Genomic DNA, 27,877 nt, shown 5'->3' on the forward strand with positions numbered 1-27,877 from the left:
CAAAAATAGAGACTCAGACTGCTTCCCCTAATACTGGCAACTAACTATCTTTTCCATTGTTTTTTATTGCTGAGTATGGTTCCGTTTTGACTATATCTCACCACCATATTTTTTAACAGCTTTATTGAGATGTAATTCATGTACTATACAGTTCACTCTTCAAAAGTGTGCAATTCATTAGTTTTTAGTATATTCACAGAGTTGTATAACCATCTCTATATTTAGAACATTTTTATCACCTCAGAATGAAATTCTGTACCCATTAGCAGTCACTCCTCATTCCTCTCGCTACCTTTTCTCCCCAGCTGCAGGCAACCACTAATCTACTTTATGTATCTCTGGATTTGCCTATTCTGGACATTTCATGTAAAATTTCCACCATCATTATATCTTATTAACATTTTCTGTGCAGGTCCTGGCTCTCCCTCTTACAAGTGTCTGACTGTGGCCTTGTCATTTAATTTGTCTCTGCCTTGGTTCCCTGATTTGTAAAGTGGGAGATAATAATAGTATGTAGATGTAGGGTTGTAAGGATTAAATGAGTTAACATGTGGAAAGCAGTTGGCTCCAATTTGTACTGTATAAATTTTAGCTGCTGTTACACTAGGATGTCATAGTTTTTCTTTTCTTTTTTTTTTTTTTTTTAAGAGATGGAGTCTCACTCTGTCACCCAGGCTGATTGTATAGTGGTGCAGTCATAGCTTGCTGCCACCTTAAAGTCCCAGGCTCAAGAGATCCTCCCACCTCAGCCTCCTGAGTAGGTGGGACCACAGATGCACCACCATGCCAGGCTAATTTTAAAAATTTTCTTGTGGAGATGGCAGTCTTGCTATATTGCCTATCTATGTCGCTCTATTGTCTCAAACTCTTGGCCTCAAGAGATCCGCCTGCCGTGGCCTTCCAAAGCCTGCTGTGCCCACCCAGGGATCTGTCATATTTTTAATTGGTTCATTTATAATCTTCCATATTGGTATTTATTTTTTCTGTGTCATTACCAGTTAACCATACAAGTATGTAACAATTATTCATATCAGTTTTAGTATTTTGTCCTAAATCCTGAGTTTAGAATTTAGTCAATGTGAACTATTTCCTGTCACAAAGACTTAGTTGGTAAAAAGAACTGCAGCATTTGGCATTGTAAGTATGCATCTTCATTTGGCACCTTAGTGTATTTATTTGAATGAGAGGTGATGTACCCATCTGATTTAGTTAAAGTCAAAATAAATCTAGGGCATTGGTTTCTGAAAACCCAAGTTTTACTTTCATTAAAGTGAATTTCTTTCAAGAAGAGTTGCTTTTGAAACTAATTTTTTAAAAACACATTTATTTCTCATAGACTTTCAAGATCAAAGAGGAGATAAGAGAAATTCATAGTGCCCAAAACATACTTATCCCCACCCCCTCTATAGATGGGAAAACTGCTGAGGTTTAATTTGAGTGATCTGCAGGATAGTTAAATGAAGCTTGAGAAATATCCGTTTACAATAGTTATACATTGTCAAAATAATTTTCAACATAAATAATGAGTCAAATCCAGATTAGGATGTGGCAGAGGGATTGTGAAACACCAGACAAAAAAACTGGAGATATTGGGCTAGGAGCCAGAAGGTCTGGGATCAGGACTTGTTACCAGTCAGCTGAATGACCCGAAGCAAGCCACTTAAGTTCTTTGGGCCAGTTTCCTCATCTGTAAAATGAGACAATTGCACTAGAATAGATGGTCTCTTGGGGCTTATCCAGAGCAAACATTCCATGGTTTCTTTCTTTCTTTTTTTTTCTGAGATAGAGTCCTGGCCTGTCTTCTAGGCTGGAGTGCAGTGGTGCGATCTCAGCTCACTACAGCCTCCTCCTCCTGGGTCCAAGTGATTCTGCTTCCTCAGCCTCCCAAGTAGCTGTGATTACAGGCATGCACCACCACGCCTGGCTAATTTTTGCATTTTTAGTAGAGACGAGTTTTGCCATGTTGGCCAGGCTGGTCTTGAACTCCTGACTTCAGGTGATCCACCTCGGCCTCCCAAAGTTCTGGGATTACAGATGTGAGCCACTGCACCCAACCTTATTTCTCATAATAAGAAGATACTACCAAATATTGATTAATTTAGAGAAATCTCTACATTTGTGTTTTTGCTGCTCTTTTTCTCATCCTTATTACTGCCATAACCCTTCTAGTTTCACAGTGAGGTGGCTATTTTATGATTTGTATTTTTACATTTCTGCTATCATATATATTTGTCTCTCTTTTAGGCAGCTCTGACCTGTGATACGTTCAAAATTGTATTAAGGTTTTAGATACAGATACTCTGACTGGGTAGTGGAGCTCAAACGAAAACCAACCTTCTCTCTTTGGTGGTGGAAATGGAAGCTGGCACATTCTGTGTTCCAGTGTGTCCTGGGCCCTTTTTATGAGTAGCTGCATTTCTTTAAAAATGCCTGTGATGAAGTAAATGTGCACATATAAATGATTTTCATGACTAATTTTGATTTTAAATTTGGAAATACAGTTTTATAGGGAGAAAACATTGGTACCTGACACACAATAAATTTTCACTTACGATTCCTAATATTTACTTTAAAGAGCCATTCTGCTTGTAACTAGGCAGTTTTATATTTCATAGTCTCTGCCAGTGGTTTCTAATTTTGGGCCACGAATGCTGGAGAGGTATATGAAGTTGGTATAAGGGATTTGATTATCCAAATGAACCCCTGTCTGCAGACCGATTTGTACTGGTGTTTTTCAGATGTATATAGGGATTTGTGACTAATGAAGATTTATTTAAGACTGGATCAGTGGTTCCTGCCTGTGATCCTAGCACTTTGTTAGGCCAAGGTGGGAGGATTACTTAAGGTTGGGGGAAGTCAAGGCTGCAGTAAACCATGTTTGTGCCATCTCACTCCAGCCTGGGTGACAGAGTGAGACCTGTCTGGAAAAAAAAGAAAAGATTTATTTAAAAGTACTTCCTGAATTCATAAAAATGTTTTGTTATTGTGTTTTCTTTAGTGATATTAATAAAGATCCAAGACACTTGAAAACTTTCCAAAGGTTCATATACACAAAGCTGGAAAAACATCCTTTTCTAAAACCATGTCAAGCAAAGCATGATGTAGACTGAAAAAGAAAAAAAAAAAAAAGAAAAGGATGTCAAGAAGTCAGTGAAATGGACAGAGAGGTCAACCTGATAGTATACATTTGTTTAAAAGTGTGCATATATTACATAGTTTCTTCTGTAAGTAGAACTTAGAGAATTTAAGCAACCTTTGCTTTTTCACTGAATAAAAACCACACTGTTTGTCTTTAGGACATTGAGTCTCAAGAAAAAAACAACAAACATTTAAAAAATCCCTCACTTGGTTGATACTACCTGAAAAAGCTCTCTAAATTATAAAGAAGAGATACTAAGTTCATTTCTGATAAGATGGTTAGTTTTGTTGACTGAATTGACATCATGCTCAAAATAAGACATAAGCTGTAGGAACTAAATTCAGTTATTGTCAGAAGTTCACCACATGCCAAATGTATTATATTCTAACTGAATAAGAAAATGAGATTTATTGATATTCATAATAGAAATATTGAACAGTAGAGAAGTGTGATGCCTGGTGATGCCACTAACATGAGTATGTTTCTGGCCATTAGAGGAGGATGTTGTATGACATCTTGCATCCATCATTGAGCTATCTTTCCACTTTCTGCAAAAACCTTGAGCAGTTTCATGTGTGGTTTTTTTTTTTAATTTTTAATTTTTTTTTTTTTTTTTTTTTTTTTTTTGAGACGGAGTCTCGCTGTGTCGCCCAGGCTGGAGTGCAGTGGCCGGATCTCAGCTCACTGCAAGCTCTGCCTCCCGGGTTTTTACGCCATTCTCCTGCCTCAGCCTCCCGAGTAGCCGGGACTACAGGCGCCCGCCACCTCGCCCGGCTAGTTTTTTGTATTTTTTAGTAGAGACGGGGTTTCACCGTGTTAGCCAGGATGGTCTCGAACTCCTGACCTCGTGATCTGCCCGTCTCGGCCTCCCAAAGTGCTGGGATTACAGGCTTGAGCCACCGCGCCCGGCCTTAATTTTTTTTTTTGAGATGGAGTCTCCCTCTGTTGCCCAGGTTGGAGTGCATTGGTGCAGTCTTAGCTCACTGCAACCTCTGCCTCCCAGGTTCAAGCAGTTCTCCTGCCTCAGCCTCCTGAGTAGCTGGGATTACAGGCATGCGCCAGTACGCCCAGCTAATTTTTGTAGTTTTTGTAGAGACGGAGTTTCGTTCACCATGTTGACCAGGCTGGTCTCGAACTCCTGACCTCAAGTGAACTACCTCTGCCTCACAAAGTGCTAGGATTACAGGGGTGAGCCACTGCACCTGGCCAGGTTCATGTGTTTTTATACTCATGTAGTTACCCTGTATTTTTTTAGTTATCTTTGGAGATGGAAGAGATGTGGATAATCCAGAGATGATGCTTGTAGTCAAGAAAGAATAACTGTGGCCTTGTGATGGGGAGCCAAGTTTTATGAAATGCCACAGAGTCAGTCGTCAGATCCAGGGTTCTAATTGGCTAGAGATCTTCAAAGTTATTTTGCCATATTGTTGTTTGAAGGGAAAGGAAATACTATCACACATTGATATATCTCTATATAAAATGGTTAGAAATGGTATCATATAGGTATTGTATGTTTGTGATCATAACTGCCTGAATAAAGGTTAAAATGTCATGGGAAAATGGGAAAACTTAATCAGAAGGAAATAGAGATAGTTTATTTTTAGCAATTTAGAATGTTCCATTTAAAAGCAGTTAAACTGGCAGGGGGAGGGGTACTGGGGTGGTTTAAAGGCCATAGCTATTATGGTGAGTGCCTGACATTTTGATTTGAAGTGTGTCTCTCTGCCTGTGTATTTTAGAACCAGAAAAATTCTTGGAAAACTACCTTTTTTTTTTTAAACTGTGTACCCAGATAAAATAGTGTGTTATTCCAAATCTAGAATTGAGATTTTAATTTTTGTTGTTAGTTCTGTCAGTCTTTCAGTCATTTGGCTTTTTTTTAAAATTTTAATTATTATACTTTTAAGTTCTAGGGTACATGTGCACAATGTGCAGGTTTGTTAGATATGTATACATGTGCCATGTTGGTGTGCTGTACTCATTATTAACTCATCATTTACATTAGGTATCTCTCCTAATGCTATTCCCCCCCCCCATTTGGCTTCTTTGCTCATTCTTTTAAGATTTAAGTTGGAGAAGAAAAATCACATCCATTAGTTTTGATTACTCAGATCAATAAATTGAAAAGGAAAATTAGAATCATTTGAATTTTAATGCATATGATGAAATTCTGCTAAATTAAACTATAAATTACATGTTTATTAAGCACCTAATAAACACTTACTAAAACAGTGTTCTAAATTGAACTATTTCCCTCTGTATATTTTCTTAGTTATTGATGGGTTATGGTTCAAGAGGGGAGCTGGGTGAGATTTCTTAACTCTTTGAGGTTGGTTTGGCAAATTTAATTAAGTCTTAAGTGGCTCACTCTTTTTTTTTTTTTTGAGTTAGAGTCTCACTCTGTTGCCCAGGCTGGAGTGCAGTGGCATTGATCTCGGTTCATTGCAACCTCTGCCTCCCAGGTTCAAGTGATTCTTGTGCCTCAGCATCCTGAGTAGCTGGGACTACAGGCGTGAGCCACCATGCCTGACAAATTTGTGTGTGTGTGTATTTTTAGTAGAGACAGGGTTTTACCATGTTGCCCAGGCTGGTCTCTAACTGCTGACTTTAGGTGATCTGCCCGCCTTGGCCTCCTGAAAGTGCTGGGATTACAGGCATGAGCCACTGCACCCGGCCAAGTGGCTCACTCTTGAGGGCTTAAGCAGTGTTGGCATAATGTTACTGGATAAACGGTGAACACCAATACATCCCAGTGTATGATGCAGAATAATCCACAAATCATGATTTGTAGAAGTAGTGATATTTACCAAAGAAAATCCTAAACACTTAATTTGTAAAATGAACAGTGCAAATTGTTTTTAAGTCTTGGTCTTGAAAAATACTGTAAATGGCTTAAAAAACATATGCTTGGCCGGGCATGGTGACTCAAGCCTGTAATCCCAGCACTTTGAGAGGCTGAGGCGGGAGTATTGCTTGAGCCCAAGAGTTGGAGACCAGCCCAGGCAACATAGGGAAACCTTGTCTCTACAAAAGTCAAAGAAACTAGCCAGGCATGGTGGTACGTGCCTGTTGTCTCAGTTACTTGGGAGGCTGAGGCAAGAGGATCATTTCCACCCAGGAGGTCGAGGCTGCAGTGAGCCATGATTGCGCCACTGCACTCCAGCCTGGGTTACAGAGATCGAGAGAGAGACCCTGTCTTGAAAAACAAACAAACAAACAAAAACCCAAAAATGCTTGCCAAAAAAATGAAAACAAATTAGTATGTATTCTTTTAGACTTTTTTGTCTATATATACATATATGTAGACATTTTTATTTTGTTTATTTATTTTTAAATGGAGCCTTGCACTGTCACCCAGGCTGAAGTGCAGTGGCACAGTCTCACCTCGCTGCAACCTCTGCCTCCTGGCTTCAAGCAATTCTCCTGCCTCAGCCTCCCTAGTTGCTGGGATTACAGGTCACCACATTGCCCAGCTAATTTTTTTTTTTCTTCTTTTTGTATTTTTAGTAGAGATGGGGTTTTACCATGTTGGCCAGGCTGGTCTTTACCTCCTGACCTCAAGTGATCTGCCCGTCTCAGCCTCCCAAAGTGCTGGGATTACAGGCGTGAACCACCCTGGCCAGACATGTTTATTTTTATAAACATAGTACTGTACTCTTTCTCTCTCACTATATATATATATATATTTTTGGTCTTTGAGACAGACTCGCTCTGTTGCACAGGCTGAAGCGCAGTGGCATGTTCTTGGCTCACTGCAACCTCCTTCTCTCAGGTTCAAGTGTTTCTTCTGCCTCAGCCTCCCAAGTAGCTGGGATTACTGGTGCACGCCACTGGGCCAGCTAATTTTTGTATTTTTAGTAGATACGGGGTTTCACCGTGTTAGCCAGGCTGGTCTCAAACTCCTGACATCCGGTGATCCGCCTGCCTCAGCCTCCCAAAATGCCGGGATTACAGGGATGAGCCACCATGCCCTGCCTTTTCGGTTTTTGTTTTTTGAGATAAGGTCTGGTTCTATTGCTCAGGCTGGTGTGTAGTGGCGTGATCTTGGCTCACTGCAGCCTCCGCCCCTTGGGCTCAAGCCATCCTCCCACCTCACCCTCCCAAGTAGCTAGAACTACAGGCACGCACCACCATGCTTGGCTAGTTTTTGTATATTTTGTAGAGATGGAGTTTTGTCATGTTGTCCAGGCATGTCTTGAACTGGTGAGCTCAAGTGATCCACTCACCGCAGCCTCCCAAAATGCTGAGATTACAAGCATGATCTACCATCTTGGCCTCTGCGAATGTTTCATTTCCTACTGAAAAATTTGTCATTTTTTTTGTTGTCTTTTTTTTTTTTTTTAAATGGCTGTACAGCTGGGCGCGGTGGCTCACACCTGCAATCCCAGCACTTTGGGAGGCTGATGGGGGCAGATCACCTGAAGTCAGGAGTTCGAGACCAGGCTGGTCAACCTGGTGAGAGACCCCGTTTCTACTAAAAATACAAAAAATTAGCCAGGTGTGGTGGTACACACCTGTAATCCCAGCTGCTCAGGAGGCTGAGGCAGGAGAATCACTTAAACCCGGGAGGTGGAGGTTGTAGTGAGCCGAGATTGTGTCACTGCACTCCAGCCTGGACAACAGAGTGAGACTCTTGTCAAATAAATAAATAAATAAATAAATAAATAAATGGCTGTACAGTCTTCCAAGGTGTGAATAAGTAGTAACTTACTTACGGCCACTTTCTTACTGATAACATCTGGAGCATTTTTATTTTACTGCTGTTGTAAACAACATTGGTGGGGAACTACTTAAGACATATCTCTGTGTTCACATAGGGGAGTATGTCTGTAAGATAAATTCTTAAAAGTGGAATTCTAGGTAAAAAATAAAAGCCTTGGTAGGTGCTGCTAAATTGCTTTATACATTGCGTTTTACATTTCTAGTAGAGTATTTGAGAATACCTTCTTCCTACAGTTTAATTAAACAGTTAAAATTTAAAACCATAATTTTAAAAAGAACAAGTAACCTGACTTTAGGAGTTGGAACATCATCTGAATACTCGACCATCATTACTGGTTAATTGGATTTTTAGAAGTTTACAGACTAAATTAGTGAGGCAGATACTATTAATTCCACAGTGATTTAAGAATCCTGTGTCATTTGAAGCTTACCTGGTTAATATTCCTAGAGTACTTCATTATATTGTTATCCTTCATGTTTGGTAATATCAGAAATTTTGTCAGAAATATGTCTTGCCACATGTGCAAAACTAACAGCTTGAGTACAGTTTGTCACGCTGGATACAGTGTAAGCAGCCTTTATTTAGCAACTGTTTTCGGTGTCTTTGCTCTCTACTGATGATTCTCACCTAGGGGTTCTTTTGCACCCCCGGCCCCCCCCCCCAAACACAGGGTAATTTGGCAATGTCTGGAGATACCTGGTTGTGAGACTTGAGTGAGGAATGAAGTCAGAAACAGTAAGGACTTGCTATTGGCATCTAGTGGCAGACAGGCCACGGATGCTGCTGAATATCCTACAGTTCACAGAAGAGCTGCTCACAATAAATAGTTATCTCGTTAGCTTGGCTTGGTGGTGAGTACCTGTAGTCCCAGCTACACAGGAGGTGGAGGCAGGAGGATCACTTGAGCCCAGGAGTTTGAGGTTAAAAAAACAAACAATCCACAAAACCAAAAAAGAGTTATCTGGGCCTGACTATCAACAGTGCTGAGGTTGAGAAACCCTGCTTTACACAAAGGAGTTAGGGGCCTCTATCATACAACTATCTGATGATTCCTTTGCTTAAACCGATTCTACCCTATTTCTTATGGCTGCATGCCACACTCACCTTTAGTAGATCAGAATTTCTTGCCTAGAGCGGCTGGCTGCTCTTGACTTTGTGTTGTTGTTTCTAGCTTTTTCATGTTTTGCTCAGCGGTAGGGACAGGCAGGCCAATTTAGTAGAGCTTGGCAAAGTGAAGCCTGGTATCTTCTATGAGGCTATAAAAGTTGTCTAAAGACTCCATGTCTGGTTCTGATAAGGCTCCTGGTAATTTCTGGACTGGAAGACTTGGCTATCATTGTTTTGCTGTTAAGTACCCCTTTCCACTCAAATGTAAAAGTAAAACACACACATGCCACCATCCTTCCCAACCAAACCAAAACAACAACATTAAAAAACCCAACAAACAAAAACAAAACACTTGATGATCAAGGAGAGCCTAAGATAACTACTCTTATTCCACATTTCAAGTTTGTGCTTGATCTGTGCCATCATACAAGAAACCCAACTGGTATGACTGTCCTGAGTGCATTTCCAGTGAAGAGGCTGGGAGAGTCCAAAAGAATGTTTTGAGTCATCAGATCCTTTTAAAATGTCAGATTCTTTCCATGGGATTAATTTAAACCTGTTATGACCCTTTAAAAATCTTTATAAGAGGCCTCAGAGCCATAATAACATGGAATACTGCTTGTTTAGTGAAAGTCTTCCTAAAGAGCACCTTTATATTTGGTTTAATTTTTTACATTGTCAACCATCATGTAAGAGAGAGTCAGGAATTTTTGAGTCCTTAACTGGAAAGAACAGCTGTGTGGTACAGAAAGTCTCATGAAGTAAGTCTCCTTATGAATAAAAAGGAAGCTGTCCCATTAGAAAATAAAGCATTATTATTTTTTTCTTCCTTTGTCATGACAATTTAGGTTTAGGCAAAGCGTATTAGGTGTATATAAAGATGTAAAAAAATCAGTGTGCCTTTAAGATAAACCTGTAATTCTTGTTCAGAGGTAGTAAGCTGTAGGTCAGGTTATTGAAGAACAGAGAATGATTAGGTTTCTTTTGTGAACACAGAGTAGAAAGTTTCTGGGCTTTTCCAGGGCCTAGCGAATGGAAAGCTTTCCCCTTTGTTTCTTGATGTGTTTCTTTGTCCCCTTTGTTTCCTTTATTGTCTTACTTTAGTGCTCCCCAATAAAAATATGATACAGACCACAAATGTGGGACACATATGTAATTTTAAATTTTCCGGTAGTCAGATTTAAAAAAAGTAAAAAGAAACAGAAGAAATTAATTAATTAATTAATTTTTTTGAGATGGAGTTTCATTCTTGTCACCCAGACTGGAGTGCAGTGGTGCGATCTCTGCTCACTGCAACCTCTGCCTCCCGGGTTTAAGCGATTGTCCTGCCTCAGCCTCCTGAGTAGCTGGGACTACAGGCGCATGCCAGCATGCCTCGCTAATTTTGTATTTTTAGTGGAGATGGGGTTTTACCATGTTGGTCAGGCTGGTGTCGAACTCCTGACCTCAGGTGATCTGCCCACCTTGGCCTCCCAAAGTGTTAGGATTATAGGCGTGTGAGCCACTGTCCCCAGTCTGAAATTAATTTTAATAATATGCTTTCTTTAACTCAGTATATCTAAAATATTATTTCAACATGTAACCAATATAAAAATGAGCTATTTTTAGATTCTTTTTTTCACACTACATCTTTGAAGTCTCATGTGTATTTTATATTTACGGCGTACCTCAATAAGGACTAGTCATATTGCTGTTTTTTAAAATTATAAATTCAGGGAGTCCATGTACAGGTTTGTTACATGAATATATCACTCAATGCTGAGGTTTGGATTTGAATTGAACTTGTTATCCAGATAGTGAACATAGTATCCAGTGGGTAGTTTTTCAACCCTTGCCACCTGGCTTCCCCCTTCTGAAGTCCCCAGTGTCTATTGTTCATACCTTTATGTTCACGTGTACCCAATGTTTAACTCCTACTTATAAGTGAAAATATGCGGTATTTGGCTTTCTGTTCCTGTGTTAATTCAGTTAGGATAATGACCTCCAGCTGCATTCACGTTGCTGCAACAATGAATCATGCTGCATGATTTCATTCTTTTCTTATGCTGCATAGTATTCTATGGTGTATATGTTCCACATTTTTTTTTTTAATCCAGTCCCCCGTTGAAGGTTGATTCCATATCTTTCCTATTGTGAATAGTGCTGTGATAAACATGAGAGTGCAGGTGTCTTTTTGGTTGAACAACCATTTATTTTTCTTTGGGTATATACTCAGTAATGGAATTGCTGGGTCAAATGGCAATTCTATTTTTAGTTCTTTGAGAAATCTCCAAACTGCTTAACATAGGGGCTGAACTAATTTACAATTCCATCATCAGTGTATGAGTGTTCCTTTTTCTCTGCAACCTTGCCAACATGTTATTTTTTGACTTTTTAATAGTACCCATTCCGACTGGTGTGCGATGGTAACTTGTGATTTTGATTTGCATTTCCCTGATGATTAGTGATAGTGAGCATTTTTTGATAGGCTTGTTGACTGCTTGTATGTCCTCTTTGAGAGGTGTTTGCTCATGTCCTTTGCCCACTTTTTTTTTTTTTTTTTTTTTTTTTTTTTTTTTTGAGACAGAGTCTCGCTTTGTCGCCCAGGCTGGAGCAGTGGCGCGATCTCGGCTCACTGCAAGCTCCGCCTCCTGGGTTTACGCCATTCTCCTGCTCAGCCTCCTGAGTAGCGGGGACTACAGGCGCCCGCCACCACGCCCGGCTAATTTTTTGTATTTTTAGTAGAGACGGGGTTTCACCGTGGTCTCGATCTCCTGACCTTGTGATCCGCCCGCCTCGGCCTCCCAAAGTGCTGGGATTACAGGCGTGAGCCACCGCGCCCGGCCTTTGCCCACTTTTTAATGCGGTTGTTTTTTTCTTGTTGATTTGCTTGAGTTTCTTCTAGGTTCTCGATATTAGTCCTTTGTCAGATGCAAAGTTTGCAGATATTTTCTCCCATTCTGTAGGTTGTCTGTTTACTCTGTTGGTAATTTCACTGTGCAGAAGTGCTTTAGTTTAATTAGGTTCCACCTGTCAACTTTTGATTTTATTGTATTCCAGAATGATATTTCCTACGTTTTCTTCTAGAATTTTTATAGTTTTGAGATCTTACATTTAAATCCTGAATCCATCTTGAGTTAATTTTTATATATGGTGAAAGATGTAGGGGTCGAGTTTCGTTCTGCATATGGTTAGCCAGTTTCCCCAACACCATTTACTGAATAGGTAGGACTAATCATATTTCAAGTGCTCAGTAGTTATACGTGGCTAGTGGCTGCTATATTGGTTAGCACAATTTTATTTGGCCTAGTTCTACTCTGCAAGAATTTTACTACTTTTTTTTTTTTTTTTTTTTTGAGACGGAGTCTCGCTCTGTCACCCAGGCTGGAGTGCAGTGGCCGGATCTCAACTCACTGCAAGCTCCGACTCCCTGGGTTCATGCCATTCTCCTGCCTCAGCCTCCCGAGTAGCTGGGACTACAGGCGCCCGCCACCTCGCCCGGCTAGTTTTTTTGTATTTTTTAGTAGAGATGGGGTTTCACCGTGTTAGCCAGGATGGTCTCGATCTCCTGACCTCATGATCCGCCCGTCTCGGCCTCCCAAAGTGCTGGGATTACAGGCTTGAGCCACCGCGCCCGGCCTAATTTTACTACTTATTAGCTAGAGGTCATTCAGACTTAGGTATTCATATACTAACATATACATAAAATTTAAGGAAAAAAGTATGTTTATAGTTACTTACCTCAGCTACTTGTTTTTAAGATACTCAAAATATATCATGTTTCAGCATTGTAGGTGATGATATAAATTGGCCTGGACTTCATTGGATTTGTGGCTGTGCGCGTGCCACTTTTCTAGTTACATGTATTCTTTAAACATTGATATGTAGCTGAGAAAGGCATCACTCAAAGAAAAGGAAGATGACTTGTACTTGAATTAAAGTCTGACATACCATGGTAGACATATTCTAAATCTCGGTGCCATCAGGAAACTTGTTGATAACTGAAATTAAGAATTTTGGTATTGACTAGGTGCAGCAGCTCATGCCTGTAATTCCAGCACTTTGGAAGGCCAGAGGGCACACTGTTTGAACTTAGGAGTTCAAGACCAGCCTGAGCAACGTGGCAAAACCCCATCTCTACAAAAAATACAAAAATTGGCTGGACGTGGTGGTGTGCACCTGTAGTCCCAGCTACTTGGGAGGCTGAGGTGGGAGGTCAAGGCTGCAGTGAGCCATGATTGGGCCAGTGCGCTCCAGCCTGGGTGAGAGTGAGACTCGTTCTCAAAAAAAAAAAAAACAAAAAAAAACAAAAAAGGAAAACAACAACAAAAATTATGGTATTTGGTGACCAACATTGAGTATGGGGCTATATAAATCCATGAAGAAGAGTTTTGGGACGAATAGTTTGTATTGAGTGAGGGTATGTGAGAGGCAATGATACCTGAAAAGTGAATTAGCAATTTTTTATGTTCATTTTTTGCTTTCCAAATCTTCTTTGGTGAGCCTATACTACTTTTATAATCAGAAATAAACTACCCCCCCCCAAATTAATGCAAAAAGTAATTAAATCAAAGCAAGAATAAAACCAAAAAACCAATACCACTAATAGTACACAAAAGTAAAGAGGTTCGAAGACCTGGATTCTAATTCTGGTTCTGTCGTTAACATCTGTGTGATTTTGGATGAGTCAGTTAACCCCTCTGGGTTTCCACCTCTTCATCTATAAAACCAGAAATTAAAGTTACTTAGATTCTTTAGGTCTTTTTGGTCATACAGTTGGGTAACACAGTTCCATGATAGCTTTCATGAAAGTCTTTTTGGGAATTTTAAATTTATATTTATATTTTATTTATTTAAGATGGCGTCTTGCTCTGTTGCCCAGGCTGGAGTACAGTGGTGAGATCTTGGCTCACTGCAACCTCTGCCTGGGGTCAAGCAATTCCCTTGCCTCAGCCTCCTGAGTAGCTGGGACTACACATATGTGCCACCATGCCAGGCTAATTTTTGTATTTTTAATAGAGACGGGGTTTTACCATGTTGGCCAGGCTGGTCTCGAATTCCTGACCTCCAGTGATCTGCCCGACTCTGCCTCCCAAAGTGCTGGGATTACAGGTGTGAACCATAATGCTTGGCCCCTTTTTTGGGAATTCTTTAGATGGAATTAGAGAGTCTAGGAGATTCTCCTAAAATCATTCACATGGCTGGGTACAGTGGCTCACACCTGCAATCTCAGCACTTTGGGAGGCTGAAGTGGGAGGATTTCTTGATCTCAGGAGTTTGAGACTAGTCTGGGCAACATAGCAAGACCCCATCCCTACAAAAAGAATAAAACAAAAAATTAAGTGGACATGGTCGTGTATGCCTCTAGTCTTAGCTATTTGGGAGGCTGAGGTGGGAGGATTACTTGGACCAAGGAGTTTGAGGCTTCAGTGAGCAATGATTGTGCCACTGCTCTCCACCCTGGGCAGCAAAGCAATAACCTGTCTCAAAAAGAGTCATTCACTGAAAGAATATTTATTAAATGCCTGCTAAGTAGCAAGCAGTGCCCTTTGGCAGGAAAGCATTTGGAAGAAATTGTCCTAAGTAGGTGTGCAGGTGAGATGGGGGTGGAAAGAAGCAAAAACGTGAGAACGAATAATAGAAATAAAATATTTATGTAATACAGTATAATGTAAAAGGTGCTTCCTGGTTTTGTGTCTCATTTGATGTCATTTTTTATATTGGAGACATGAGGGAGAATATAAGGAAGCAGTTGAGACCATGTGAAAGACAAATAAAGAAGAGGAAGTTACTAAAACCTTGATGGTACTGTAATAAAGCAGTTGGAGTCACCTGAGAAAAGAATATTTGGACTGAATCTGAGAGGAAAATTAAGAAAAAGTGATTGTGTTGAGATGATCAATGTGAGGATGGAATCCTGAAATTAAGTGTTGAGGAAGTATTCTTTGACAGAGTAAATACATACAGCATATACTGTTGGGATTATTACTGGGTTTAAAGATGTTTTGAAAGGTGAAACACTAACTTGTTTAGAAAGGACTAAAAGTACAAATTTGTTAAGACCCTCAAAACATAGATATACTTCTCAGGCTTATATAGCAGTCTCTGAATGCTTTTCAGAAATCATTGGATTGATTTCAAAATGCCTACATCGTTGGCACTGACCCCATCCATTTATCCACACTTTGCACTTCCCTTATTTTTAACCAAGCTTCTGTTCTCCAAACTACTCACCTGAAGAAGCAAAACATCTATTGGTGTTACCGGCAACAATGTTTAGGAGCATTGGAGAAAAAGACAAGAGGAATTTAAGAGAGGCAGGGTAAACAATAATAGTTTTAATTCCAAATCTGATTTCCTACTGGACTGTATCACATTTCTCTTATTTTAAAATGTCTTAACAACTTGAGCTAATGTTTATTTTCACTTTCAAGTAATATGACATTATGGAAATTCAGGCAATGCGTTAAAATACTAGGATACTGATTTTGTGTTACTTTTCTCGACAGATAACTTTCTCAGATTCTTCCTAAGGTAGGAAATATTCTTGTTAGAGGGCCTGGGTATAGGTGTGGGTTTGAGACAGTTCAGCTGTATTCATGTTATGTGCTGGTCTCATAGGACTACAGGGATGCAGATATATATAATTCAAGAGGGCAGATATGATTGCATGATACAGTCAAATTAAGTACTGTGAGAGAGATGTGAGTGAGGGGCCCCTGCGGCTCAAAGGATGGGAGAGATCACATCAGGTTCAGGGAATCAGCAAGAAAAGTCTTCATGAAAGAAGTGACATTGGAGAGAACCCTCTAAGAATGGGTGGAGAGAGAGGCTGGAGCGGAAAGGGGCTTTCAAAGTAAACAGACCAGGGTTCAGACATGGGGTTAGCTGAGCCACAGACTGGGACTTAGAGTTTATGCGGGATGGTGGGGAAAAAGGAGGCAGGAAAGCAGAAACAGGATAGGAAAGGAAATGGGAGGGTGGGAAACAGTGGAGTACTGTGGACCCACGTGTGTTTTGCAGCTTTATATTCTGGTATAACCCAAATGATTTTGTTGGTAAACACTTGTGATGGGATTTTATATCTAGTGTGTATATAATTTAGTATACATTTCAAAATAAGAATACTGGCCTATATACATAATAGGTATTTATGTATGAATGTGTGTGTAACTGATACCAGAAAAGAGTGCTTCTTTTGGGATTGGTTAGGGAACCTACCATTTGTGCAAATGTTTCTACTTGTGGGCACCATGAAAAAAAAATTGCTCCCTGGTAGAAATGTTTAAAGGATCTCTGTGTGTGTGTGTGTGTGTGTGTGTGTGTGTGTAATGGGGAAAGATAGATGGGTGGGGTGGGGGGAGGAGAAATCAGGAAAGGGGAGGAGAGAAGTGGGAATTGGGAAAAGAGGATCTAGAACTTTAAAATGTGATTAGGGTACATTTTTTTTAGAGGAAATGCCTTTAGGGCACTTCACCATCAAAAACGTTTGTTGTCAGCCAGTGCAGTGGCTCATGCCTATAATCCCAGCACTTTGGGAGGCTGAGGTGGGCGGATCAGCTGAAATCAGGAGTTTGGGACCAGCCTGGCCAACATGGTGAAACCCTGTCTCTACTAAAAATACCAAAATTAGCTGGGCGTAGTTGTTCATGCCTGTAATCCCAGCTACTTGGGAGGTAGAGACAAGAGAATCACTTGAACCCGGGAGGTGGAGCTTACAGTGAGCTGAGATCGTACCACTGCACTCTAGCCTGAGTGACAGAGGGAGATTCAGTGTCAAAAAAAAAAGTGTTTGTTGTCAGTATATATACAATGACAAAAACAATAGTGTTAATTCTTATGAATTACTAAAAGTTAAAACACTTGCAGACTTTTATTTTTCTCTACCTTAAAAAAATTCGTGGCTGGCCGGGCGCAGTGGCTCATGCCTGTGATCCTAGCACTTTGGGAGGCCGAGGCAGGAAAATCGCTTGAACCTGGGAGGCAGAGGTTGTGGTGAGCCGAGATTGCACCGTTGCACTTCAGCCTGGGCAACAAGAGTGAAACTCCGTCTCAGAAAAAACCCCCCAAAAACAAAAAAAACCCACCAAACCATGGCTTAGTGCCTATAGTGCCAGTTACTCTGGAGGCTGAAGCAGGAAAATTGCTTGAGGCCAAGAGTTCGAGACCTGCCCGAGCAACATAGTGAGACCTCCATCTCTAAAATAAATAAAAAATAAAATAAAATAAAATGGAAGAGGGCATTCACATATCTTAATTCATATTGTTGCCAGTATGCTTTTTATTTTTATTTTTTAAAGAGTGTAGCAGTACCAGTTCTTTTGTAAATTAGCTAACAGGCTAAAATTCTTTTATTTATGTATTTATTTATTTGAGACGGAGTCTCACTCTGTCGCCCAGGATGGAATGCAGTGGCGCGATCTTGGCTCACTGCAACCTCCGCCTCCTGGGTTGGAACAATTCTCCTGCCTCAGCCTTCCAAGTAGCTGGGATTACAAGTGTCCGCCACCACGACCGGCTAATTTTTGTATTTTTAGTAGAGACAGGGTTTCGCCATGTTGGCCAGGCTGGTCTTGAACTCCTGACCTCAGGTGATACACCCACCTCAGCCTCCCAGAATGATGGGATTACAGGTGCGCACCACCAAGCCTGGCTCAGGCTAAAGTTCTATAAAAGAAATTGATGTTTCATTTGGATAGAACGTTTACTTTTGTGAAAACAATACAAGTCAAAAAGCTCTTGAAAGAAATGACTGTTGAATTTGAATATATTAGTTGCTTCAGAGGTGTTTATTTTTCTTAAAGTGCTGAAAAACTATTTAATTTTAAAATAAGAGTGCTGTTGCATTGTTCCTTAATACAGAAGTATTGTTGAAAGTGCAGCCTCTCAGGAAAGATGAGCGAACTTGTTTTTTGTGGGTAGTTCTTTGCTGCTTAGGATTCCTGTAAATTTAAAAGATGTTATTGGCTTTTATGTTGTTATTGTGAATTACTAAAATATTAGGCCATAAAAATCTAACTTTGTGGTGCCCTGATAGTGTTTTTTAAATCTCTCCGTTATCTTTTGCTAGCTTAAGAAAATTGGGAAGGACTTTGAAAATATACTTGGCCTAGACTTAGAATTTATTGTGTCTGGCCTTCCTGATCTTTTGAGTAGGTTCGGAATACTTCTCTTTGGTTTGGATTATAATTTTATTTCTTGTGGTTCCAAAAGTTATCTGTAACAGCCTCGTTTTTGTCATTGCCTCATTCTTAAGAAGCTGCTTTTTTTGCTTTTGGTTATTTGTGGGGGTTTGACACAGTGTATGCTTAAGATAGATGAAAAAAATATTAATAATAGTGTTCATGTGAGCAAGTTCTTTCTGAAAAAGGAAATGCTTAGACGTCCTTGGTGCACTTCTTTATGCTTGATACTATTCTTTGTGTGTGTGTGTGTGTGTGTGTGTCGGGGGGCGGGGGGAGAGAGAGAGACAGAGAGAGAGAGAGGTGGATCATATCTATTCTGATGCCTTCAGTTTCCCTTCTCAGGCTTTTTAGTCTGTATCTCCAGGCTAGAATTTTCTCCAGTCCAGACTTGTATTTCTAGCTACTGCTCGGTCCCTTTCACAGGTTTTCTCCCTTTAGAGAGTGGCCCCATCATCTCCGTCGTGGCCTGAGCTTCATTGCTTTGGGCCCTGAGTGTCTCTGCTTCTAACGGCTTGGGAGTTGCTGTGTTGTTTTTTTTTTTTTTTTTTTTTGGCGGACTCTCACTCTATCGCCAGGCTGGAGTGCAGTGGTGTGATCTCGGCTCTACAGGCGCGCGCCACCACACCCGGCCAATTTTTGCATTTTTAGTAGAAACAGGGTTTCACCATGTTGGCCAGGCTGGTGTCGAACCCCTGACCTCATGATCCACCCGCCTCGGCCTCCCAGAGTGCTGGGATTACAGGTGTGAACCACCGTGGCTGGCCTCGGGAGCTTTTTGAGTTTGTGCTGCTCTCTCCTTCCCCGATCTCGGCTCTGCTCTTTCCTTTCTTCCTGTCGTGGGAGTGTCAATAGGTCTCTGTCTGTAGCGTGGCCCTTGTGGACCCACCTTTGGGAGCTGCCTCCAGGAGCTGGTAGTGTGCTTCCTTGGCCCTCACAGCAGAAATGGAAGCTCTGGGATCTGAACCTGCCCAGCTTCTCTATAGTGGCGCCCTCTTACCTCCTCCAGGTTCACTGCCTGCCATGAATGTGCTGTGTACGTGCACCTACCTCTCTGTGCCCTTTCTGCACGGGCTATTTATTCTCTTGACTGGGAGAGCCCTTCTTCCTCTTGTGATTCTGGCCAACTTCTTTTTGCTCTCTCAAGAGTTGGCTCATATATCACTACCTCTTTGAGGGAGAACTAGGTATCTCCTCGTCATTCCCACTGAGAGCCTTAATCTCCTATAGTACTTACCACACTGATGTCATAATTAGGCAAATATCTATCTTTATGTCTGTGAGTGCATTCTATTTAAAATTGTGACCCCCCTCTCCCCATGTTCCTTTCCTTGCTCTGCTTATTTTTTCTCTTGCACTTGTCCCTTTTCAATATACTGTATGATTTTTTTAAAAAACTTCATTTATATTTTAAAAGTACAGACGAGATCTTGCTATGTTGCCCAGGCTGGTCTTGAACTCCTGGGCTCAGGCAATCTGCCTGCCTCAGCCTCCCAAAGTTCTAGGATGACAGGTGTGAGCCACTGGGCCTGGCCTGTATTATGTTCTTATTTGTAATGTTTATTATCTGTACATCCTGCCCGAGCGTAAACTCCAGCAGGACAGTGATCTTTGTCAGTTTTGTTCCCTGCAGTATTGTCGGTACCTAGAACAGTGTCTGAGCCCTGGAAAATGCTTAAACTATTGAAGGAACGTGTACTTGTATGTCGAGGGCCCAGCTCGCAGTAGGCACTGCGTAAATTAAACTGATGATGAACAGTTTATTCTGTTAGATTTTCTAGCGGGTGTCTGGCTATGCCCTGTTTTGGTACTTAAAAGTAAATATAATTAAACACTTTTTAAGATTTTTATGCATTCAGATAAAATGTTTTGTTAACAGTCTGGTTTACTCTATTTATTAGTTTCAGATGTCCCAGTCAGCCAGATGTGTTTCATGCCTTCTTGTATTACCCCCCTTTATTGTGTAAACCAAAACCCAACAACTAAATAAATAAATATTTTCCCAAAGGTCGTGTTTTCAGAATACCATCTAAATAGAGGCTAAAATCACGCATGACCCATGGCAACAGTTTGTTGTTGTTGGTTTTTTTTTTTTTTCCGAGACTGAGTCTTGCTCTGTCACCCAGTCTGGAATGCAGTGGCGCGATCTCGGCTCACTGCAACCTCCGCCTCCTGGGTTCAAGCAATTCTTGTGCCTCAGCCTCCTGAGTAGCTGAGATTACAGGCATGCGCCACCACGCCTGACTAATTTTGTATTTTTAGTAGAGACGGGGTTTCACCATGTTGGCCAGGCTTGAACTCCTGACCTCAGGTGATCTGCCCACCTCAGCCTCCCAAAGTGCTGGGATTACAGCCATGAGTCACAGTGCTCGGCCTCCATGCCACCAGTTTTCAAACCTTTTTGCTCATATAGGCTTGAAAGAATTTTGTAAAACAATGTATTTTTTGTATTGATTCTGAAAAGTTTTTTTTTCTACATGTTTACATAGTTGCATAGCATGTAATTTCTAGGATATTTTAAAATGTTGACATTTAATAATTAAACTGTTTCATTACTTTTATTTATGTATTTAATGATACTTGTGGACAGCAATTTGTTTCCTACCATCATCTTCTAAAAAATTGAATGAATTCTTTAACTGTTTGCTTGTTGAAGTTGTATTTCCATTGTACTCCAGAATTTTGTCAGAAAAAAAATATTTGTAGACTGGAAAGTCTTATTAACTGTTAACCCTCTCATACTTCTCATACTTTAAAAATATATCATTTTCAAATAAAAAAAGTTAAAATGTCTTGTGACCATGAGGCTCTAAATGTTAATTGAATTCAGAAGTAAACAGAATTTGCCATTGCCATTATCACATAATTCAAACTAATATAAAGGTATTATGTTTTGATAAATGATTGTTAAAATATTAAATAGTTATTGGAAATGTATCTCGATGAAATGCATAGGATTGTGGCTTTTTTTTTTTTTTAAATTAAAGAAATGAGCTCTTCATACATGGGTGAATATTGATTATTGCCAGAATGGGGATTTAGCATCAATTTCTTTTTTTTTTTTTTTGAGATGTGTCTTCCTCTGTTGCCCAGGCTGGAGTGCAGTGGCATGATCTCGGCTCACTGCAACCTCCGCCCCCTGGGTTCAAGCAATTCCCCTGTCTCAAGCTGAGATTACAGGTATCCACTACCACGCCCAGCTAATTTTTAAATTTTAAGTAGAGGTGGCGTTTCAGCATGTTGGCCAGCTGGTCTCGAACTCTTGACCTCAGGTGATTCATCTGCCTCAGCCTCTCAAAGTGCTGGGATTATAGGTGTGAGCCACCACACCCGGCCAATTCTATTTCATACTCTTCTTTTTTTTATCGTGATAAAGCACTGACAAATCCTAATTATATAAGTAAGAGATAGGAATGGGAAGTGTTCTGTTATTGCAGCATCACTCAATCCTTTGAACTATTTCTGAGTTTTGTGTCAAAAATCAATCTATCACCAAAAATTATTTTTGGTAACAACTGGTTAGATCCTCCTTCAGTATTGTTGAAAGCAGATAAACTACTAGATTTGCAAAAGAATTTGTTTTCCAGTTGTTATTTTCTTAACACTCAAACTGACCCTTTGTTTGGTGACAGAGAATGGAAGTGAGCTGTGCTAAGGTTTGGGACCAGTGAGCAGGTGTGTTTCTCTTTTTAATGTGAGAGAAGGAAGATTTTGAAAGTGAAGCTGAAAAAGGAGAATTTGCAGTGCCATCACAGACAAGATTTCAGGCTGGTGGTTTTAGGATGGAATACATAAAAAAAATGGAGTCTTTGGCCAGGCACAGTGGCTTATGCCTGTAATCCCAGCACTTTGAGAGGCTGAGAAAGGAGGATCGCTTGAGGCTAGGAGTTTGAGACCAGCCTGTGCAAGAAAATGAGACCCTGTGTCTGCCAAAAATAAAAAAAAAAGCAGGGCGTGGTGGCTTGTTCCTGTAGTCCCAGCTTCTTGGGTGGTTGAGGTGGGAGGATCCCTTGAGCTCAGGAGTTCGAGGCTGCATTGAACTATGATCACTGTACTGCACTTCAGCCTGGGTAACAGAGTGAGACCCCACCTGTTTTTTTTTGAGACTGGGTCTCGCTCTGTTGCCTAGGCTGGAGTGCAGTGGCATGATCTTGGCTCACTGCAGCCTCTGCCTCCCAGATTCAAGCAATTTTCCCACCTCCGCCTCCCGAGTAGCTGGGATTATAGGCATACCAACACACCTGGCTAATTTTTGTAGTTTAGTAGAGATGGGGTTTCACCACGTTGGCCAGGCTGGTTCCGAACTCCTGACCTCCCATGATCCACCCTCCTTGGCCTCCCAAAGTGCTGGGATTACACAGGCATGAACCACTGCACCATGAACCACTGCACCTGGCCGAGACCCCAACTCTTAAGAAAAAGAACATTGAGACTGTGGAAATGGATTTCCTTAAAATTATCTGTGGAGTAAGATTGGTAAAAGGTTGGTAATTGTTGATCCTGGGTGATGAGTATGTGAAGGTTTATTATACTGTCCTTTCTACTTTTGAGTATATTTTAATATTTATGTTACAAAAAGGAAAAACAAAGCAAAAATTCTTTGTGGAAAGTTTCACCATGTATGCATTCAAATTTGAGTAGTGACCTTTGGCGCCACTAACACCATTAGTCTGAGTGTTAACAAAATAAGGCATTCTTTTAGGTTGAACTAGATGAAATTTCCAATATTTGACCATCTTGATGTATAAAATTGGCACTTGCATATGGTTTAACCTAATCTTTTATTGCATATATTGGTTCTTCCCTCTCCATCAGTTTCATTTCACTAACTGGGACTCAACTTGATGGCTCAGGGAGAATTTTTTTTTAGGTTCTCCCATTCTCAGAGATATCCTTTTCAGTTAAGATTTGTTGAAAAGAATTTTAGTTTGTTGTCAGTATGGTGTTAGGTGCTATATAGACTGAATTAAACAGGCAGCCACTTCTTAACCCTGAAGAGTTAAGTTATGTTTTGTTCAGTGTCTATTCTAAGTGTGGACAAACAAATCAGTTCGTTTAGCAAGGGCCAAGTGAACGGAACTAGAATGTTTGGGGACAGGCAGGTGAAGCTTTCACCTGAATGGTACCTGAGAAGTTGGCTTTATTTATTTATTTATTTTTACTATAAATGTGTGAGGTAGGAAAACAAGGCTGCCCAGCTCATGGCAGTTCTGAGGATGATCCTTGAGGGCTGATGTCGGCCTCCAGTCTTCACTGAGGAGAAAAGCACCCTCCCTCTCCCACCCACAGCACCATGGGAGAGAGGCCCTGGAAGTTGGCTTTATATAGAAGTTAATCTTCCAAAGACCTCGGAGTGTATCTCTGTGTGTTTTCATCTTTATTGTGAAACCTGGAAATAACAGACTGGAGATAGGTATTGTTCTTAATGATTTTTTTCTTTCTTTTTTTTTTGAAACAGTCTCACTCTGTCACCCATGGTTTAGTACAGTGGCATGATCTCAGCTCACTACAACCTCCTTCTCCTGGATTCAAGCATTTCTCATGCCTCAGACTCTCAAGTAGCTGGGACTACAGGTGTGGACCACCATACCTGGCTAATTTTGTTTTTGTATTTTTAGTACAAGATGGGGTTTCTCCATATTGGCCAGGCTGCTTTTGAACTCCTGGCCTCAAGTGATCTGCCCGCCTCAGGCTCCCAAAATGCTGAGATTACAGGTATGAGCCACTGTACCTGGCCAATTTTTTCTTTATTGGGAAGGAGATTGGCATCTAGAGAAGTTAAGTGACTTAATCTCCTCTCAGGGTAAGTCAGCATTGGAGCCAGGTTCTCATGGTTTCTCAGTATGTACTTCATATCCTAGATCAGTGGTTCTCAAAGCATGCTTTGGGGATCCCCAGAGGTTCCTGAGACATTTTCAGGGGTCTGTGAGGTCAAAACTAATTTTATAGTAATACTAAGACATGATATGTTTTTCCCTCTCTCATGAATATACTGTGTTTTCCAGAATCTACATTACCTGTACCGTTGCAAGAAATTGAAGCAAAAGTGGGTTTTGGGAATCCAGTTGCTTTATATTAAGCCAGACATTAAAGAGATGTATAAAAGTGTAACCTGGTGCCACTTTTCTCACTCATTTTTTTGAGGAAAATATAGTTTTAAAAAAATTTACAATTGTATTGAAATGAATTAATACATATTAAAATTTTTCCCATTTTTAATTTTAAAGTGGTAAATGTTGGTAGATATAATCCATATTTTTAAAAAGTTCTTTGAGATCCTCAATAATTGTGAAACTAAAAGTTTCAATGAGACCTCTGGGTTTCAGTTTCATCATTCTCAAAAAGAGGCCAGATGTTAGGTTGTAGAGGACCACAAGTTGTCATTCGATGTGTCCCAAGTCATTTGAAAATAGTCTGTTTTCAGTTCTACAGGATAGATATCCACATCATAAAAACCTTTATTCAATTTGCCCTTCTTTGGTTTCCCTTATATGTAGTTTCAGCAGGTAACCAAGTATTAACTGAGGCTAAGCTGTGTCATTTTTATTTCCCCATTTGAAGTGGGAAAGCAACCTCAAGTGAATATTTGAAGGATCTCCAAGCTGAATTGTTTGTCCATGTTTTGCGTAAGAGCAATGTCAGTTGGATTTCATTGTTTCTTTCATGGATTTTTGGATTTGTAGTTTCAGTATACATTTAAATATTTTATATATATATATATTTAAATTTTTTTCTCTTAAAAGGGGCCATGCTAATCCTCTCTGTATCATTCCAATTTTAGTATATGTGCTGCTTCAGTGTATGTTTTTATTAAGAGCTTTTTCAGTAGGATTCTGTATTGTATAGATAAGAGACCCTTAACGTTATGGCTGCCTTACACTTTTCTTTGAAAAGGTTTAAGAACCTTTCTTAAAATTAATATTTGCATTTATTTGGCAATTAAGTTTTATAGGTAATGGATCTAATTTATTTTTCCCTTTTTTTCTTATTTCCTCTTCCCCTCTCCTTCCCATCTCCTTTCTCCCTTACTGCTTTTTTTCTCTCCTTCCCTCCCCTCTTTTAATTGCCAATATGACCTTGGGTGAAATACTTAGTCTCTATGTATCTTGGATTCTCCATTTGTAATGTGTGATGTTGTGAAATAATTTCTGTAAACCACATAGAACATTGCCTGGCTCATTATCAAGGCTCAGTAAATGTTAGCTGCAATTTTTGTTGTTGTTATCATTAAAGCAGGTTGGCAGTTCCTGGAATGTATTGAGTACTCAATAAATGGTGGTTATTTATATTATTTAATATTACCATTTTGCACATTTGCTTTTAGATGGTCTATTGTGTTTGGCTGAGGCAGATGTGTAGTAGGTGTAGTAGTAGTATTATATGCTGTCTTGATTTTTTAATGATAATGGGTTTCTTTTTTATGAAATGGTGCAGATGCGGATACTCCATGGTTGTAATCCAAATATTTAGTAGGTATTGTGGCCTTTATAAGCATACTCCCGAGAACAGCCCATGAATTGAATGGGAGGTGTGGAGATTTGGTCCTTGTAAATCACCGTTTAGAAATGGAGATGTATTGGATTCATATTTCGTGTGTAGTAAAGTCATAAAACAGACTGTACTACTTTACAGTCTAAGTGATTCATCTTGTTCTTAGTTTTCAGCTGTTAGTGGACACTAGTCAGGTATAATAAAGCAACTTCTTATTCAGTTAAGTTTGTGTTAAATATATGATCTTATTTGTGAATGTCATGAATAAGTAATTTATAGATTATTTTATGATTACTAATTGTTAATGGATCTAAAGGCTCTTAAAATTCTAAGGATAGAAGAACAGTGACCACCAGTAGTATGAGTTCTGTGTGCTGGTAATATGCCTACATAGTAGGGCATTGAGTGCCTAAGAACTGCTAACCATTGATTGATTAATATAACTATTACTTGGGTGGATAGTAGAGTCTGATTTAGAAGTCAGAGTATGGTATGTGATATTTGAACTGATTCAGCAGGGATTTGAAGTCTCCTTATTAAAGGATATGTTGTTAATAATATAAACTTTAGTGGAAGGAGGAGTGGTCTTTTTGTAGCCTATAGGATATGTACTTGAATATGGTCTCTGTTACTGAAATATATGTAATTTTGAGCAAATCCTTTATCTTTGGTGAATTTGGGTTTTTCAGTTGCAAAGTAAGTATCAAACCTAGCCAGTCTAGCTCACTGGGTTGGTAGGGTCATTACATGAAATAACTCATTTTGATCCAGTGTTGTGCCTTCCACGAGAACAACAACAACAACAACAACAACAACAACAACAACAAAAAGCAAAAGGGGGGGAAAAAAGAAGAAATAATACATTTTGAGAATGCTTGAAAACCTTGAGCATTATACAGGTTTAAGTTAGCATTCTTCCTACTTTCAAATGTGAGGGCATCGTTTGTGGAATATTCTGACTCCAGCTTGTGTTAATGCTTTTACTTTTTTTGTTGTTGTTTAGGTTTATCAATGACATATACAAGATTTGAGTATCATAATCCTCTATTTTTATGGCCATTAATTGAAATGAAGAATGTGTGTATTCAAGTTTGAATATATAGACATGCATTCAATAGCAGTGCTGTTCATGACACTGTAGTTAAGCATTTGTCAGAGTTTCCACTGTAAACTTCCCTTTGAATGTTTTTTCATTTTAGCTTGGCTTTCCTGTGGGTTAAAATTATAGGGCCTGAATATTTTTGGATGGAAACTTTTTCCTTCTTTTTAATAGGGAATGAATGCATGCTATTAAAAAAAACTATCTTTTCTTACATTTTTAAAACATTTTATCATAAAAGTTTTAAAAGCCACTTCTAGGCAGCTTTTTTCTTTAAATCATTGTGTTAAATGTTGTGACTTCATCCCTATAAACAGTTTTTATTTACCTTTGTAGTTTTTCCTCTAAAAATTGTCAGTCTTCGATGTATTATCTAAATGAGAGATTATAAATAATTTTTGTAAACTAATTGTAAGATATAAAAAACAGTCATATATTGATAAAAATATATGGATACCCATCCCAAGTTAAGAAAAAGTAAACTGCCTAGAATTTATAAGATTCCTTAGACTTTCCTCACTAAAATTGTTCATTGGTCTTTGATTTAAGTATTTGTAAAGTGTGTTGGAAACAGGCCAGGACTTAGACTGCCCCTTTATATCCAGAACACCCCCTTCTACTGGGTGTCATGTGGTACGTGTGTTCTGGTTTCACGTGACCGGATTGGGTGGCTCCGTGATCCAAGACCATCCAATCTATAGGCAAGGCATAATGTGGCCCAGAGCTTCTACCCAACAGAGATGAGAGTGAAATGGTGTTCCAGCAGAACCTTTCTCTAGGGAAGTTTGAATTTGAGAAAGAGTTGTCGAAGGCAGGAATAGATGCTGAAAGACCCAAGAAAAAGAAGCAAAGAAGTGATAAGCTATGTTGATAGGGCAGGGAGGGTGAGGTGTGGGTTGATCTGCCTTGATCATCGCTTAAATTACTGTTGATCATTCACTTATATTACTGTTGTCAGGGCCACCTCCATGTCTCATGTCTCTCAGCAACATTGGACACTTGTCCAATTTTGTGGAAATTTTCCTTGTGGAAACATGCTCTTCTTTGGCTTCTGTGACCCTGCTCAGGTTTTCCTTTTGCCTCTGGCTGTTTCTTCTCATTCTTTTAGCTGGCTCTTCCTCCTCTACTCAACTTGTAAGTGTTGGGTTTGTTCAGAG

General features: G+C 39.8%; 1 protein-coding gene and 2 non-coding genes across 9 annotated transcripts in view; 1 reads left to right on the forward strand and 2 right to left on the reverse strand.

Moving 5' to 3' along the window:
* LOC105473681 (protein phosphatase 2 regulatory subunit B'epsilon) overlaps positions 1-27,877 on the forward strand; it is a 175,189-nt gene that overhangs the window by 41,806 nt on the left and 105,506 nt on the right. The window contains exon 1 of one of the 7 annotated variants that reach the window (XM_011727599.3): positions 4,794-4,825. The exons of the other annotated variants lie outside the window; for them this stretch is intronic. The gene's annotated coding sequence lies outside the window, so the exon portion shown is untranslated. Of the gene's footprint in view, positions 1-4,793; positions 4,826-27,877 lie in introns of those variants that run through there. 7 annotated transcript variants of the gene reach the window in all.
* Positions 23,296-23,437, reverse strand: LOC112425201 (small Cajal body-specific RNA 20). Its single transcript, XR_003016268.2, has one exon. It is a non-coding gene; the product is annotated as a small Cajal body-specific RNA 20 (non-coding RNA).
* LOC112425198 (U6 spliceosomal RNA) lies at positions 24,829-24,931 on the reverse strand. Its single transcript, XR_003016265.1, has one exon. It is a non-coding gene; the product is annotated as a U6 spliceosomal RNA (small nuclear RNA).

The sequence above is a fragment of the Macaca nemestrina genome, chromosome 7 (assembly GCF_043159975.1).
Source record: "Macaca nemestrina isolate mMacNem1 chromosome 7, mMacNem.hap1, whole genome shotgun sequence".
Taxonomy (NCBI): Eukaryota; Metazoa; Chordata; class Mammalia; order Primates; family Cercopithecidae; genus Macaca; species Macaca nemestrina.